Source organism: Podarcis vaucheri (genome assembly GCF_965113315.1).
Source record: "Podarcis vaucheri genome assembly, chromosome: 3".
Taxonomy (NCBI): Eukaryota; Metazoa; Chordata; class Lepidosauria; order Squamata; family Lacertidae; genus Podarcis; species Podarcis vaucheri.
The window spans coordinates 17,553,291-17,564,568 of NC_138761.1; the positions used below are offsets into that span (position 1 = coordinate 17,553,291).

At 45.1% G+C, this 11,278-nt stretch overlaps 1 long non-coding RNA gene across 2 annotated transcripts in view; it reads left to right on the forward strand.

The window, feature by feature from the left end:
• LOC309529182 overlaps nt 1–3,039 on the forward strand; it is a 37,101-nt gene extending 34,062 nt beyond the window's left edge. Inside the window, exons 2-3 of one of the 2 annotated variants that reach the window (XR_014218115.1) lie at nt 2,149–2,329; nt 2,882–3,039. This is a non-coding gene — a long non-coding RNA (uncharacterized lncRNA). Of the gene's footprint in view, nt 1–702; nt 2,330–2,881 lie in introns of those variants that run through there. The other variant, XR_014218116.1, reaches the window with a different exon arrangement.
• The last annotated feature ends 8,239 nt before the right edge of the window (nt 3,040–11,278 follow it).

Here is an 11,278-nt window from a genome sequence, read left to right on the forward strand (position 1 = left end):
TTGACACTTGTTTTGGGTTCCCTACATCAGGCAGCTGGGAGTTGCCATTTGAATTTCTGCATTGCTTTGTGGACATTGTGGAGATGAAAATGGTGGCTCCTGAATCAAAGTGTCACCACCACCACTGCCTATAGGAGGCCCACTGATATGTGAGGCAGCCCATCAGTAGTAACAGCAGTTGTCATTGTCATAGTAAATAAGTAGTTCATCAGATCCAAATACTGAGTTTACCTTGGTGTGGTTTTATTTATTTAGTTTACCTAAAAGGTAAAGGTAAAGGTACGGGCCAGTCTTGACAGACTCTAGGGTTGTGCGCCCATCTCGCTTAAGAGGCCGGGGGCCAGCGCTGTCCGGAGACACTTCCGGGTCACGTGGCCAGCGTGACAAACCTGCATCTGGCGAGCCAGCGCAGCACACGGAAACGCCGTTTACCTTCCCGCCAGTAAGCGGTCCCTATTTATCTACTTGCACCCGGGGGTGCGTTTGAACTGCTAGGTTGGCAGACGCTGGGACTGAGCAACGGGAGTGCACCCCACCGTGGGGATTCGAACCGCCGACCTTTCGATCAGCAAGCCCTAGGCGCTGAGGCTTTTACCCACAGCGCCACCCGCGTCCCTGTCTTAGTTTACCTAGAGTTGCCATATTTCAAAAAGTGAAAATCCGGACACAAAAGTTGTTGAAAGCTCATTTTTTGGCAAATTTCTGGGCTTTTTTTTTTTTTGGAAATCCGCCAAAATCAACACTTCCGACATGGGTTGCCATACTTCCAGATTTTCCCAGACACTGTTTCTGACGGCCGAATCCAAGCTATGTCCAGGAAATTCCAGGCGTGTGGCAGCCCTAGTTTACCGCCCTTTATCTGTAGATCTCCGGGAAGTTCACAACATTACTAGGAGCCACCACAAACAGTCCAAATGAGACCTCTCCTCTCTTCCAATGTACCCTTTATCAAAACAGAGACATTTACTGACAAATGCTCAAGTCGTGCAACAGCTTTGGGGCCCAAATGCAAGGGAAACCCTAACGAAAGACTTAACTGGGACAAATTCAGCAAAATCTCTACAAAATCTCTAAGAAAGGAAAAGAGCAGCTGAAATCCCTCCCTCAGCTACCCAAAGGGAGGGAGAACTTCAGGCTACAGAGATAGCACCTGTTAACTAACGCACCATGCTCAATACATTGACACTCATAAATGCCATGCGCGTCTTCTCCAAGTACAATTAGGTGTGGAAAATTAAGCTTCCCACTCACCCCCAGCCGCCCCAGAACAAACAGAGCCTAGTTTAAACATTTCAGTTTTGATGCTAGAGGAATTATCTTTGGAAATAGTCCGACAGACAGACACCAGTTCCTTCCCCACCCCAAGTGCATTGAGCAGTGCAGCTGCCCCTTCTAGGCTGTGTCCCCGCAACCAAAATATAAAATAAAATTATGTAGCAGTGCTCTTGGTAATAAGTAACAGTGAAATGTTCTGATTGGTGATCTAGTGTAAGCTTGGGGGAATGTATCCCAGTGGGAGACCTTGTCAAGTCTGTACGTCTCTGATACCCTTCATTAGTGACCTCGAAGGGGAGTCCGCCTCATGCCAATGGAATTCACAGTGACACTGAGACTCTGTGACAGCGCGCATGTGGAAATCCAGAGGGGAAAGAGGCCAGTTGGGTTCATAAGGCGGTGTTTTTCCAGGGTAGACCACCCCTTGAAATAATGGAGCCATATTTACCGCAGGCCTTCAGGCCAAGATGTCAGGAAAGCAGGGGGTGGTGCAGAAGTAGCCTTGTTGGGGAAAATAATAATTTCATAAACCTGCATTTTGATCCTTCCGTTTTCTTTTGAGTCTATGGCCTAGCTGAACTGAAAGGGCCTGTACCTGCCGTTTTACAGCACACAACTAGCTGCTTTTAGGTACTGTACATAGTGAATGTCTATTCCAGAATGCTGAAAAGAATAATCCGTTAGACTCTGTGAGGCTGCCATTGTATGCATGAAAAGAGAATCAGCTAGGCGTGGCAATTGTGATTCATCTTGAATTGTTTTGGAGACTGATGAAATAGGACATTAAAAGGCATTTGATGAGCATTTGAGGGTTAACTGCAATAGATTTTGCTAAGTGTTAAATCAATCAATCAATCTCCTTTATTGGCATAGTAAAAGTACTTCATATACATGGATTGGAACACAGGTAACAAAACATAGTAGGAGGTAAGACTGTCCAGATGTCGGGAGATACAAAGGTGATTCTTACGACCTATGGAGGACGTAATTTCATGGTGTCACTCAAAAATATTGCCACATTCTCCACAATGCCATCCTTACCATTATTCAACAGGTAGGTCACCCTGGAAGAATCAGTACGATAGATCCCCTCCTCCTTCAATAAGGGTGGCCCAAATACTTAAAATATATATTTGCATTAAATGGGCAATGAAATAAAACGTGATAGATTCGACCTGTTTTGTGCCATCTTAAATCAAGGATGGGAAATCTGTGGCCCTCTAGATGTTGCTAGATGACGACATTCATCCTTCTTGACCACTGACCGTGCTTACTGGGGCTGATGGGGATTGGGAGTCCAACAGCGTCTGGAGGGCACCATCTTCCCCACCCCATATTAAATCAAACTTTACATTTTTACGTTTCATCCAAGCAAAGTCATCATAACAAGGGGAGGTCTTCTGCCTAGCTTTGGTGGAGAAACCCTTTTGCTTAAATCTGTGTGTGTGTGTGTGTGTGTGTGTGTGTGTGTGTGTGTGATCATCCCCCACACTCCCTAGAGCAAGAGTTCAGAGGGTCAGGCCACTTCTGTGTGCAGGAAGGCATTGCTGAGATTTTCAAAGCAGAAGCCAGTGATCAGTGATCATTTTCTCTTGTTTTCATGCAGCTGTCTCTCAGGAATGCAATCTTTTACAGTGGAATTTGGCATCCCTGAGATCCAGAAGAGAGGAAACCAGCAAGTATTTCTGCCAGATGGGCTGGAATGCACGGGGGGGGACGGGACTAGGTCTGTTTAAACAGAATTTTAGATCTGTATCACTTAAACATGGAACTGGATTCTTAAATAATTGTTGCAAGATTAAACAGTCAATGCAAAAGCAAACCGAAGACCAGCCCAGACATGATGGGGTCATCATTCAAATCACCCCTATAAAGTGTGGTATCTTAGAATAAAAACACAAAGAGGAGGTGCTGAACCTTCACCCATTGGATCATAGCAGTTAGTTGCGCCAGCAAATTTACTTTATTCCTGGCACTAGTACTAGAAGTGACCTGAAAACGTAATAGAACAGCCTCCCCAGGGCTTGTAAAGACATTAGTCTTTTGGGGCCTGGGCACAGCTTGTCTGAGGCCTGGGGTAGGAGTCTTGTTAGAAGTTAAAAACACAAACAAAAAAGCAGCTGTTCCCTGGCAGGGGCCCCTGACCACCTTAGCCCATCTAGGCCTGAGGCAAGCATGACTCACAGCCTCTCCTTCTCATGGACCAATTTGCAAATACAGTGGTGCCCCACAAGACGAATGCCTCGCAAGACGGAAAACTCGCTAGACGAAAGAGCTTTCCGTTTTGGAGGTGCTTCGCAAAACGAATTTCCTATGGGCTTGCTTCGCAAGACGACAATGTCTTGCGAGTTCCTGCGGGTTTTCCCCCTCCCCCTTTTTCTAAGTCGCTAGGCCGCTTATCAGCTGATCCGATCAGCAGATAAGCCGCTAAAAGCCACTAATAGCGCTAATCCGCTAATCCTTCAATGGGCTTGCTTCGCAAGACGAAAAAACCGCTAGACGAAGAGAATCACAGAACGGATTCTTTTCGTCTTGCGAGGCACCACTGTACCTGTGTATATTCCCACAGTGGACTTCCGGTTCCCAGAACTCCGGGAGGTAAGGAAGTGCAAACCAAGTGGTGTGGACAACGACACAGTACAAATACATCCCATCAAGGACCGCCCAATAGTGCAGATGGGAAACCATTGAGATAACAGTTCAATTAGAAGTACTCATGCATGGGCAAAAGCAAGCTCGGGGAAAATGACCCATGTGCATGACCTATGCGCATATTAACTCTCTGATGTGTACACAGTCTAAACGCGGATGATGTTGTCGTGTTTCTCTGTTAGTTGCGCACTGAGAACAAAAATGTCAAGTAAGAAATGTGCGTTCCACATTGTGCTTCACAATTCAAATCAAAAAGTGGCACGTGCTGAGACAAGGCCTGCTGCAGAGACTGGGGAGTTAAGCTGTTTGTCAGGGAACTAAAAATGTCAATACATCCAGTTTAAGGGAGCCCAAGGGTTCCTAAAATCCTACAGCTGAGGTGCATTTTGCAAAGGAAAGCAAAAATGCAGATACATAGTTATGGAGGTGCATGTGTGTGGGCCTATGATTTTGTTGCTGATTGTATTTAAATTGTTATTTTTAAGTACCTAAACACGACTTTTTTAAATTAAATGGAAGGTAATCCCTTCCCATAGGCATACAATCTATATGAATGCAGATTCATCGCTGGGCGTCAGCGATCTACAACCTGCACTGCAAAGTTAGTAATTCTAGTCTGCACACTTGAATCTCAGAGATTTCTCTCTCTATGTATAATAAAGTCCAAAGGTCACTGGTAAGAGAAGAAGAAAAGTTATGATCAAAGTCTTATACGAAAGCCTGTTATCTGCTGGCCAGTAAGCCAGGACTGATTATGTCATGAACAACAACACAAGGACCAAGGACTGGGAACACAGGGCAGCCTTAAGGGTGTGATACGAAGAGCAAAGTCAGGTGCTGGACTTTCCTTCATTGAAAGTTGTTAAACAGAGATTGTATCTCAATCTGTCCCAGGGTTCCCCGAAATGAGGGCTGACTGTTAAACCATCCCTGTGAGGGGAACTACAGACCTCGCAACAACTCTTAGCACCCTTAACAAAGTATAGCTCCCGTAATTCTTCAGGGGAAGCCATGACTGCTGAAAGTGGTATCATAGTGCTTTACAGGGAGAATAGCAGGGTTCCAGGTGTGCAGCCCAGCAGGTTGGCGAAAAGGCATGGAAAAGGAGATGAGCCAAGGGGCTAAATGAGAGAAGAAGAATCCTGGCATGCAGCCTCTCAATGCATCAAGGAATATAAAGGGAGGCTTATCAATCACTGGACTGCCACCAGAAAACAACTCAGCCCAGACTTGGTACTTCAAGGGCAGCGATTTGCAAAAAGCTTTTCATAGTGATGGGGGCAGGGGGGGATTTGCTAAAAACATAGAAGCTGGGCCCCGTAAAAAAAGAAGTTGGCAACCCTAGTTGTGAATGACACAGGGACATTCAGCAGGCCTCACTCTTGCAGGCTGTGAAACTACCTATAAAAGTAGGCAGGGCCTGTTCTCGTTGGAGCTCTGCAGCCAGCAGAAACTGGAAAGACTAAAGCATCATCTTCCCCTCAAAGTCTCTTTCCCCAGTGGCCAAAAAGAAGCAACAAAAAACAGACACCAGGGAATGGATGGATTGCATCACATGGCCATTCAAATAGCTGCTCTGCTATTAAGTAAAGTTGCTTCCAGCAACCTAACTAGGCAACGGGAATTGCATTGCACAATCATTTCATAACAGGGCATGCTTACGAGTTCTCCGTGTGCACTACTGGCTTCCATTAGAAAATCTAAACTGGTATTCATCCCCCTCGTGCAAACTGTCTGGGTTTCGAAAAATTACCTTTGCTTGGGCAACTGTAATTGCCGCAGTTATTGTAGGAGCAGCAAGCAAGCAGAATGCAGGAAAGAAAATAAACATTGGGCTTAGACAGGAGGAGGAAACAGAAAAATAATTAAACATTTGCATTACTAGGCCTCTGCAAATGCTGCTACAGGGACGTGCCCCAAGCACTGTGTATAAAACAGGCAAATATCCAAATGATTCTCTGCCCAAGTAGGCAAATAAACTGAGAGAGAAAATAGAAAACTCTCCAAATTGTTTGCAGTCAGACAGAAGAAGCAAATTTTTAGATCCTGGGGTTTGCACATTAATATCCTATATACTCTCCCTTTCCTTTCCAGAAGATCATGAGGTAAACCAAAGCATTGCAGATTTTTTCTTACATTTATTCTGCTTTTGCCTTGCTCAGCTGTATCCTTGAACTGTGCTAATGCCTATTGAACGCAACTGGGCTTTTGCCACAAAGGTTAAGGCTGCACATAGTCTCCCAAGAACAAACCATTGTTTTACATTTCTACGCACGTATTCTCCCCGACTTTCACTGTACTTTCTCCCAAGTAAGTGCATGCAGGATTGTAGCTTAATTTGCTTCTGAAACCCTAAACACAGGAGTGTGACTTACCTTCTGCCTATCAAATGATAAGAGGAATCTATTAATGCCTTGTTACTCATTTACTTAGCAGCCTGTCAGGACTCAAGCCTACTTACTGTGGGATCACTCTGAACCTGTGGGACCTTAGTGGTATCAGGCAGGGATTCCGCCTGCACACCAGAGATGGGGATCATGTGGCCCTCCAGATGTTGCTGAATGACTTCCCCATCACCCCAACATCTGGAGAGCCACTGATCCCTGTGGTACACCCTTTTTGGTCAAAAGAGTGAATTGCAGGATAAACCTGCAAATAATTATCTTGAACAATATTCGGATAGAGTAGGAAAAAACTAAAAGTAAATGCTCTTTTTCCTGAACAAGCTAGTGATAAGACCAGTTCCTTATTAAAGCTTTCGCTTGGATCTTGTATAGCAGAAAAGACAAGACAGCTGGCTTGCAGCTGATTTCTGCTGCAGAGAGAGTTCCTTTTCTTTATGCTTTGGCAGGAGGAGCAGGCTCTGACTCAGTCGTCCACCATGAGCGGCGATGTCATTGCTCATAAGGAACACCTGTTCCACGTGTGCTGCACTCAAGACACAGGCCTAGCATTTATAAGAAGGGCAGACGCTCTGATCTGTCTTTCACACATGTATTCCAGGCAGAGGACCCTGCTGTGCATGGAACACGATAAAATTCTGCAAAGGAGGATGGGTAAAGGAGCAGAATGATTCGGTGTTCTGAATCCAGCACAAGTCCCTCTGGAGAGGCAGCCTTTACTCCCAGGTGGCCAATTCACTCTTGACCTTAAGGCATTATCTTCTTTTTTTGACTGCAAATGGCTATACACATTTTGATTTGTGCTGCTGCTATGCATTCTCTCTTATCCACAAATTCCCAGTTTGTCTAGCGACTTAAAATTTTTACACCACCGAGCCAGCTTAATATATTGAATGTTGCAGCCCCTTGCCGTCATTTTGGAAGCAGATCAGTTTCCCCAAGGATGCAGCAACGAGGCAAAAATGCAGCTTGTCAGAGATTAAAGCAGCTTAATTCACACAGAGAAACAAAACTAGGTTTTTAGGTTATCATCCTCAATGACAAAGAGGGAGTCACTAGGACTCCTTGGATCATTGTTAGCAGAGAGACACTCTCACAACGGAAGCAAAAATGTTTTCCTCTGCGAAAATGACTGGGAGAGCGCAAGATTTGTCAATACAATTCTGATGCAATGCATGGGCTAGTTTTGGAATGTAAGATGGTGTACAAAGGACAGTCTCACATCTGTTGCTCCACACACTCTTGCCCTGACACCCTCCACAATGCAGCCCTCAAACAGGAAACGGTCCCTTCCTGCTTTAAGGGGATGTAGTATGCTTGCATGTGCTGTTTATGCAGAGCCACATTGTGCCCTTCTGCAAGAGCCCTGTGTGGGCCAGCCTGCCAAGTGCCAGTGCTCAGAAACTGCTGGTTTGGTCACATCATTGCAACAGTGTCCCTTCTGGCATAGCAAGGCAACCGTTCACCTGGAGATGAGTGAGTAAAGAAAGGAAATCGGGAGTAGAACAGGGATGGGAAAGAGGCATGATCAGAGGTTCAAGGACATATTCCAGCCAGGCAAAAACACTTGGAGCGTAGACTGAAAGACTGTCAACAGGTGGAAAGGTTTGGAGGGCCACATTCATTCTCTGAGATTCCCCAGCTGCAGGGTAGAAGCCAAACCTGCTGCCTGCTGCAGATGAATGCAGCCATTTAAAAAAAGGGGTGGCTCCTTTCTAAAAGGCCCCATCCTGGGTTCCTTTCGTTGAGCATACTAGACGTGCTTAGATATTTGACGGAATACATGAAAGCTGAAAGCAGGGGTGCACAAGAGAGCCCTGTCCTCAATGTCTCTGCATGCATTGCACCATCCGCCCCTAACCCTGGACCATCCCTGGGTTCGCTTGAACATAAAACCCTACATGCATTTGGGAATCCCAATAAAGCAAGAGTCCCCTCATTTCAGAGAAGTCTCATGCTCAAGTGAACACAAAGAGGCCTTCCCCATGCAATGAATAGATTGGAGGTGGCTGGGGTGACTCACATCAGGACAGTTTTGTTTGCCCCACCCCCATGTGCCCCCATTGCCTACTGCAATTGCTGTAATGAATGTTGAGAACTGGCTTTTATAGGTAGTCCTGGGAAACATGAAACAAGAACCGTATTCAATCTTTGGTGGACATGTTCAACAACCCAGGGGTTTAGGCAGGCAGAGTTTGGGTTCATTTCAAATGTTACAGCCCAGATTGTAATACTGTTGGCCTTCTATCTGTTCCAGGGGGGCAGAAAGGGGAAATTATTCATAAGGAACTTGGGCAGAGATAGCAGGCAACTAGAAGGCTGCAGAAGGACTGGAAGGACTGGATCACCAGGGTTTGGCAACTAGCCTTGGATTTAAAAAAAACTTACCTGGCATTGCAGTGCTAAGTGAATAGTGACTAAGGGCCAATTTGTGGCTAAGTGGCTGCCTGTCATCATATACACAGGCAAAAAGGATCTCTAAAATTCTTTGTACCACACAATGACTTTTGGGACTGGTTTATGCCTGCAAGCTAGATAAAGGCAAACTGACTTCTGGAATGATTGACCTCAATTCTGGGAGGAAGAGGAGAATCGACCCAGTACTTCAAAGTTCATTTCAATTGCTGGGGGTTATGTGCATAACAGTGTCAACATACAGTGGTGCCTCGCAAGACGAAAATAATCCGTTCTGTGATTCTCTTCGTCTAGCGGTTTTTTCGTCTTGCGAAGCAAGCCCATTGACAGATTAGCGGATTAGCGCTATTAGCGGCTTATCTGCTGATCGGATCAGCTGATAAGCGGTTTAGCGGCTTAGAAAAAGGGGGGGGAGGGGAAAAAACCAGCAGGAACTCGAAAGACATTGTCGTCTTGCAAAGCAAGCCCATAGGAAATTCATTTTGCGAAGCACCTCCAAAACGGAAAACTCTTTCGTCTAGCGAGTTTTCCGTCTTGCGAGGCATTCGTCTTGCGGGGCACCACTGTATTTTTAAATAAGAACCATGGCCATTTAATGCAAACAGTCATGTGTGCACCTGACAGGTACAGTCTACAAGAAGGCTGTGCCAGTTTCCTCTGCAGATTGCTGCTGCTGCACCAGTGGCACCTTCATTCTGGTGCTAGAAAATACCCTTGTATGTAGACAAATTCATGGGGGTAAAGTCTATTGGTAGCATTTTGAACTGAGCTCAGAAATAAGACCCGATGGATATATTTTAGTACTGGTGGGGTATGTTCTCAGAGCCCGATGCAAGTTGACCCTCAAGGAATTGTCTTCTGAGCTAACTGCAGTTTCTGAGTATTCTTCAAGGGTAGCTTCTCGTTTGCATTGCAGTAGTCTAACCTGAATGTTACCAGGGCAACCGCAGCTACATCCACACACAAAAAAAGTCGGATCACCAGCCTCGGCTGGTAAAGGTGCTCTATGCCACTGTGTGTATCTGAAGAAGTGTGCATGCACACGAAAGCTTATACCAAGAACTAACTTAGTTGGTCTTTAAGGTGCTACAGGAAGGATTTTTTTTATTTGGACTATGCCACTGTAGTCAGCTGGGCTTCTGGTGACAAAGCTGGATCCAAGAGCAGCACCAAACTGGGAACCTGAACCTTTAGAAGAGGGATTCTCAACACAGCACCCTTCAGATATGGGGGACTCCCACTCCCATCATCCTTGAACATTAACCATGTTGGCAGGGGCTTATTGTTTGCAGCGTCTGGAAGGTGCCACGCTGGCTACTCTTGCTTTTGAGGGAATGCAATTGCCACTTCTCATTACAGAAATAAGGAATCTATAAATTCTTGCTTAATAGCTACTGCTTGGAGAAGCCAAGTGTGAAATAGTTTTATTCTTGTGAATAAGGTTTTCTTACTTTTTGCAGTCCTTTACTCCTAAATGAAAGCTAGTTTTAAGAAACGAGGTGCAGAAGAATCCTGCTTTTTGTTACCAGGCCTGCCAATACAATTCAACATAAACCTTGGAAAAGGAGGCGATTGTTCTGCCCCAAGCAAAGGAAACCTTGTCAAGGCTTGTATCATCCGTAAGTGCACAAGCTCTGAAACAATTAGACACATTCCTAATTATATCAGTTACCCATTCCTAGACAATAAAAAGAATTGGTTACAGATAGGACTGATGTTTAAATCTCTCTCCTGTAGGAGAGGTGAGTGTTTGGAAGCTAATCCCTGGCTGCAGGCCTCCCTCTGGTGGCTGCTTTGCAGGGAACACCCTGAAAGTACATGGTTTTTTCCACCATAATTATTAGGGAGCACTAGAGCAGGGATGGGCAGAAGGTAAATTGGGATGTATTGGTAAGAGCTCTGGTGGTTTACTTCAAATCAATCACAGCTCTTACTAGTACACCCGCAATGTATCTGGCACAGGTTTCTGGCTCCCATGGGTCTAAAAATACCAACTAAAAAGATTCCCTCTTCCTGCCCCCACCACAAAATCTGAAATTGGTTCTTGTATCAATCACAAATTCATGGGATGACCAATTTGCACATAAAAATGCTGTATGTTGCCTACTCTGGCCTAAACGACCTGATTTGATACTTTAAATTAATGAAGTCTTCTAACATATCGGTCTTCAACTCGTGAGTCAGGTGGGACCCACTACTCCAAGGAGGGGGAATTGTGGCTCTCCTTTACCATGATGGCTGGGGCTGATGGGAGTTGGAATTAACAATATGCAGAAGGCCACAGATTCCAACCCCTGATCTACAGTTTGGATCCAAAGATAAACTTTAGGTATTCCCAAAAGTTGGAAAAGGTTTAGAAAAAAGCAACAAACATCATCATCATCATCCACTGAATTTCATCTGAGGATCACAGGGTGGTTTTGCAATATAAAAACATGAAAACACATAACATACAAATAAAACTTAGTAGAAAAACTATAATTTTTTTAAAAGAATCCCCGTTCCCTCCCCAATCTGTGTGTATTGTGAAGGGT